This window comes from Microtus pennsylvanicus, chromosome 2 (assembly GCF_037038515.1).
Source record: "Microtus pennsylvanicus isolate mMicPen1 chromosome 2, mMicPen1.hap1, whole genome shotgun sequence".
In the NCBI taxonomy this organism is placed as follows: Eukaryota; Metazoa; Chordata; class Mammalia; order Rodentia; family Cricetidae; genus Microtus; species Microtus pennsylvanicus.
In genome coordinates, this window is record NC_134580.1 from 144,899,317 (window position 1) to 144,906,593 (window position 7,277).

The window sequence follows — 7,277 nt, forward strand, 5'->3', positions numbered from 1 at the left end:
AGGGCCTCTGGAAAAGATAAAGGAAGTAGAAAGATACTGGAAGTAGAAAGGGAGGGATTTGGAGTGGTACAGCTTTTTGCTTTAGTGGTGCAGGAGGCCATGCTGTTTGGGAGTCGCCAGCAAGGAGAGAAGGTTAGCTAATTGCTACTCAACCTCTCTGAGCTAGCAGGTTTTCACCCCAGCCTTGAATCTCCAGTTTTATTTATAAATAGAATGATAGAGATTCAGCTAAAGCTACCTTTAGTGGCAGCAGCAGAGCCAGTGCCTACGGGAACAAAATTCCTATAAGGCTGTGACCTGAATGGCTGGGCTTCTGCCAGAGAAGCAGGCCCATAAGTGCAGAGTCTCAATTGTTGCCTGAAATAGCAGCAGATTAAGGAACAGCCACTGTGCCCAAAGATAAAATACTTGGTTCTCCAACACGTGGCACCAATACATAGAACCAACACATGGACAGAGAAGTCATGCCAGCTGGCTCTGCAGCAGTTGCTGGGTCTCTGGAAAGCAGGTTCTTGTTTGGAAATTGTGAGTGGGGCTTGGATTCACAAACAACACCACAGACAAACTGAGAAGTCGGCAGATTTGGTGAGACACCTAAGAAGACCTTTAGGAGAGTGTTAAATAACACTAAAAAGAAAAATTTTTCCCACGTTAAGAATGAGGAGCATCACTGTGTGGTGGTGGCACATGCCTTTAATACCAGCACTCAGGAGGCAGAGGAAGGCAGATTTCTGTGAGTTCAAGGCCAGCATGGTCTACAAGAGCTAGTTCACAGAGAAACCTGACCTCGAAAAACAAAACAAATCAAAACAAAAAAACAAACAAACAAAAAAAGAGTGGGGAACATCATGATACAGGGTGCTAGGATTCTCTATAGTGCTACTATGAATGGTTTGAAAATGAAAAATTTAATGAAGGGATAAATGTCTTAGTTGAAATTGACATAGTATCAAACTTTGATATTTTGATAGTTAATATTCTATCCTTAAAAAGTAGTTTGATAACTATGCCAAATATGATAATTTAACTGGTAAGATGCAAGCCTTAGAAAGACTTACTGCTGATAAGATACAGCTTTAGAAAGACTCATTACTGATAAGATGCAAAAGTTAGAAAGACTCACCAATGAAAATAAGAAAAATTTGATTGATAATTATAAAAGCCTTAGAAAGCTTATTAGTAAAAATAAAAATCTGACGAATAAGATGCAAGTCTTAGACAGACTTACTATTGAACGGATACAAGCATTAGAAAGACCTTTGAATGAAAATAAGAAAAATACTCAGATACAGACAGAGGGATTTAGAGCAGAACTTACCATACCATTGAAACTGACAAGAAGCCATCTAAAGTTATTAGAACATTGACCTTAATTTATTCAGTTACCATTTAAGAATGACCACCAAATGACAGACACCCCCAAGGCTATACAGAGTTAATTGGAATCCTTTAGACGTGTTAGATTTGAAGAGATTTAAGGAAGTGTTCATTTCATAGATATGCATTCACCCTTTGTGAAGCAGATGTTAAATTCATGGGAAACTAGGAACAGAATTATTTCACAAGACTGGAGAGATTTAGCTACAGTAATATTGGAATCTGGTCCTCAGTTACAATGGAAAAGATGCAGGAGAGAGGACGCTAGGGTCACAGGGCAAACAAAGTAGGTGAGAGGTATGGAAATTTCCCCAAATCAGCTTTTCAATGAGGCCCAGTCAGCTGATCCATAAAGACAGCCTATTTGATGATCACACCTTGGTTCTATACCATACGGCAGCTTTGAGTGCTTGAGACAGGCTTGAAAAATCAGAAAAGATGACTGGAGACCAAAGAATGCCTTCACTGCTTTTTTTAAATAATTTATTTCACTTTATTTTATATGCATTGGTGTGAAGGTATCAGAACCCCTGGAACTGGAGTTACAGACAGTTGTGAGCTGCAATGTGGGTGCTGGGAATTGAACTCAGTTCCTCTGGAAGAGCAGCCAGTGCTCTTAACCTCTAAACCATCTCTCCAGCCTGCCTTCACTGATTTTCAAGAATGTTTGACTTCAGCTATAAATAGAATAATATCAGATCCAGAAGTTAGATAAATATTAACTGAATCTTTGGTTTTTGAAAATGTTAATTTAGAATGCAAAAAGTAATTAGGCATTTAAAGGCAAGATCAGCACCATAGATGAATGGGTCTGAATTACAGCTGATATTGGATCTCACACTTATGATGATAGATAGGAGAAGTGGTACTTGAATAGGAGAGGTGGTTTCTAAAAATTTTAAGAAAAATCTAAGGTCAAATGTTTTAATTATGGTAAACAAGGTCATATGAAATGGATTATAGGCAAGGTGTTCCTATAAACAATATTTTTTTTTCTAGAGAAAAATCCAAAGAGAAGGCCCCAGCCTTCTGGAATATGCAGAAGGTGTGGCAAAGGCTGACATTGGACTAATGAATGCAGATCAACAAGGAACAGGCAAGGTAACCCTTTGCCATTGGGAAATGCCCTGGGAGGGGGGCTCTCAAAGGCATTTGCTTCAGATTTGGTTCAATCATTCCCTGTCAGCATTGGGGAAACCACTACACAGATCAATTAAAAGCTTGTTGTTAAAAAACATACTGGTCCCGTGCTCCCCTATCCAACCTTCCTTTATCCCAATCCTCCTTTTTCCCCAAGTTTCCCTCTTCCTCCCCTTCTCCCTTTTCTCTCCCCATCTCCCCTTACCCCCATCCCACCCCACCCCCAAGATCCCAATTTTCTCCCCGGCAACTTTGTCTACTTCCCATAGCCAAGAGGATAACTATATGTTTTTCCTTTGGTTCACCTTCTTACTTAGCTTCTTTAGGATCACCAATTGTAGGCTCCGTGTCCCTTATTTATGGCTAGAAACCAATTATGAGTGAGTACATCCCATATTCATCTTTTTGGGTCTGGGTTACCTCACTCAGGATAGTGTTTTCTATTTCCATCCATTTGCATGCAAAATTCGAGAAGTCATTGTTTTTTACCGCAGCATAGTACTCTAATGTGTAGATATTCCACACTTTCTTCATCCATTCTTCCATTGAAGGGCATCTAGGTTGTTTCCAGGTTCTGGCTATTACAAATAATACTGCTATGAACATAGTTGAACAAATGCTCTTGTCATATGATAGGGCATCTCTTGGGTATATTCCCCGGAGTGGTATTGCTGGGTCCAGGGGTAGGTTGATCCCGAATTTCCTGAGAAACCGAAACACTGATTTCCAAAGTGGTTGCACAAGATTGCATTCCCACCAGCAATGGATGAAGGTACCCCTTCCTCCACAGCCTCTCCAGCAAAGGCTATCATTGGAGTTTTTGATTTTAGCCATTCTGACAGGTGTAAGATGATATCTCAAAGTTGTTTTGATTTGCATTTAAAAAAAACATACTGGTCTGGATGACAGAGCAGCTTCAGTAGAGAAAACAAAATTCTCAGGGGAGACCATAAAAACAAGAATTTTGACAAACTTCTATAAATGATCAAAGACCAAAGCTAAAAATAAATAAATGACATTGAAATTGAGGGTTTGGTAGATACAGGTACAGATGTAACAATAATTTCACCAAAATCTTTGGCATCCAGATTGACCTCTTCAGGAGGTAAATGTTCAGCTCCTAGGGACTGGAATTTTATCTTGGGTAAAATAAAGTACAAGATGGGATGAGAACATAGGGCCAGAAGGACAGATAGAAGAATTAAAACCATATGTGGCTAATATAGCAATGAATTTATGGGGACATGATTTGTTGTAGCAATGGAAAATACAGATTAACATCCTTCCAATCTCAGAAACAAACCATAAATTAACGTATGTTTCTGAGAAAAATATTCAAAGGTGTTATCAAGACAAGTCATAGACTGTTCAAGGGGTATGTAAGCAGGGCATAGCAGTGGCTGATATTTCAAAGGTACCAACAGTCCTACCTTTAAAATGGTTAACTACAAAAGTTGTGTGGGTGGAACAATGACCTTTGACATTAGAAAAATTACAAGCATTAGAACAACCGGTACTGGAGCAGTTAAATGCTCAACATATTGATGAATCATCCAGTCCTTGGAATTCTCCTATATTTTTTATTTTAAAAATAAATGGAAAATAGTAACAGATTTAAGAGCCATAAATAAGGTGATTCAGTCAATGGGTTCTTTACAGCCTGGAATTCCCTTGCCTTCTCTATTACCTAATAGATGGTCTATTTTAATGATTTATTTAAAAGACTGCTTTTTTACTATACCATCACAAGAAAAGGATAAAGAAAAATTTTCCTTCACAGTGCCTACTTATAATAATTCCCAGCCTGTTAAAAGGTTCCACTGGAAAATTCTTCCACAAGGAATATTAAACAGCCCTATCTTATGTCGATATTTTATACAACAGCCATAAGAACTAATCAGTAAATGGTTTCCTCAATCTATAATTTACCATTATATGGATGATATCTTATTGGCTGATTTAGACACTGATATTTAAGGAAAAAAATGTTTGATGAAGTAAAGAGAAGCTTGCCTTATGGGGAATTGCAATTTGCTCCTGAAAAAACACAAAGAGGAGATTCTATTAATTATTTAAGATATAATATAGGCTTACAGAAAACACAAATCAGTAGACATCAATTATGAACTCTTAATGATATTAAAAAATTGCTGGGAGATATTAACTGGCTATGGCCCTCAAATGGATTAACAACTTAAGAACTAAATAATTCATTTCAAACCTGATGAGGTAATAAGGAATTAATAAACCAAGAAAACTATCAACTGAGGCTGAGAGAGAATTGACTCTGGAAGAAAAGAAATTAGAGGATGCACATGTAGATCGCTCAGATCCAGAGCTTGATGGCATTCTGTTTTTTTTCCCATCTGCACGTTCTCCCTCAGAGAAAAGATAACATCTTAGAATGGATATTTTTGCCATGCAAACAGAGTGAAAAAATTAAAGACCTATATAGAAAAGCTTTCTGAATTGATTCTGAAAGGAAAATTGGGACTTCATCACAGAAATTGTGGTACCTTTTACTAATGCTGAAATTGCCTCATTATGGGCAGAAAATGAATGTAGGCAAAGAGCTTGCAGTCATTTTTTTTGGGGGGGGGAAGATTACAAACAAATATCCCAAAAGCGAGAGACTTCAGTTTATTAAAATAATTAATTGGCTTCTCCTTCATATAATAAAGGGAACTCCAATTTCTGAATCCCCTACATTCTGTACTGATGCAAATAAATCAGTAAATGTAGGTTATAAGTCAGGAAAAATAAGTAAAGTGATTCAAAGCCCTTATGATTCAGTTCAGAAATCAGAATCATATACTATTTTCATGGTATTGTTAAATTTTCCAGAACTTCTTAATCTAATTACTGACCCTCAATATGCAGAAGGAGTTGTTTTGCATATTAAAACTACTAAACTTATTCCAGGTGATTCAGAATTGAATGAGTTATTTATTTAACTACAGCAAGTAATCAAGACTAGAAATCATTCTTTGTATATACACTTATCAGATCCCATCAAGTCTACCAGGCCCTATAGCACAATGTAATGATCAAATTGATCAGCTATTGGTAGGAAATGTACTAGGAACCTCAGAATTTCATAAGGAACAAGATGTTAACAGGCAAAGGTTTGAAGAAAGATTTTTTTTTCCAATCACTTGGCAGCAATTATAAGGAAATGTCCTACTTATTCTTGTATAATCAAACTCCATTACCGGCAGAAAGTAACCCAAAAGGTACCCAAAGAAATGAAATTCAGCAAATGCATGTATTTCATTTTGCAGAGTTTGGAAAACTAAAGTATGTGCACCATACATAGATACATAGTCAGGATTTCAATGGACAACTGCTTTAAGTTCTGAAAAGGCTGATTCTGTAATTGCACATTTATTAGAAGCCATGGCCATTATGTCCATACCTGCACAAATTAGGACTGACAATGCTTCAGCATATGTCTCTCATAAAATGAAACCATTTTTTACATATTACAACATAAAGCACATTACAGGTATACCACTCAATCCTACAGGACAAGCAGTTATAGAAAGATCTAATCACACTTTAAAAGATATGCTTAGTAAACAGAAAGGGGTAATAAAGATCCCAGAGATAGATTACACAGTGCTTTGTTTACTTTAAATTTTTTAAATACTAATGAAAAAGGAACAATGACTGCAAATGGACAATGAATAATAGAAAAAAAACTGCTGAATTAAATCAGCCTACATATTTTCAAGATGTGTTGACCTCAGAAACCAGGATATGTGCTACATTAGGGAAGAGGTTTTGCTTTTGTTTTCCCAGGAGAAAAAAAAAACTATGGATACCATCAAGACTCATAAAGGTTAGATTCGAACCAGAGAGATCTCTTTATTAGGAGAGGTGATGCTTCATCAAACAGCTTGGTCATTCAATCCAAACTAACTTCTAAACTAACTTCTAAGACTAACAAATACCTTTCATTTAATCAGGTATGAAAAAATAATAATTTTTACTATTAAGAGATAAAAAAATTTTTTTGTTTAAAGACTCATTTACTTATTATGTATACAGTGCTTTGCCTGCATGTATGTCTGCACATCAGAAGAGGGCACCAGATCTCATTACAGATGGTTGTGAGCCACCTTGTGGTTGCTGGGAATTGAACTCAGGACCTCTGGAAGAGCAGCCAGTGCTCTTAACCTCTGAGCCATCTCTCCAGCCCCAAGATAATACTTTTTCTGTTGCCAAAAAACATTTTGTCTTAACAAAGATATAGCCTCACACTGGGCGATGGTGGCACACGCCTTTAATCCCAGCACTCGGGAGGCAGAAGCAGGCGGATCTCTGTGAGTTCGAGACCAGCCTGGTATACAGAGTTAGTTCCAGGACAGGCTCCAAAGCCACAGAGAAACCCTGTCTCGAAAAACAAAAAAAAAAAACAAAAAAAAAAAAAAGATATAGCCTCACAAAAAAGAAAGTCCCCAAAGTTAGGGTTGGGGCAGGGTTTTATTTTTGTCTTTCCATGAGAATAAAAACATCCAACTAAGGAACCTGAAGACTACTGGACAGATGAGACATCTGAAGAAGAAAAATGAATCTTCAAGAGAAAATGTCCCAAGAAAAAGAGCAATTTGGCTTAATGGCATAGCACATTTCCATAGGATAAAATTTCATAAGTCTTTCCAAATATTTGTTGCTGCTGCTCTCTACAAACATAAAAGGCAAATGTTGTGGAATAATCATTTTGTACACTGTGAAGATGTGTCACTCAGATTGGCTTA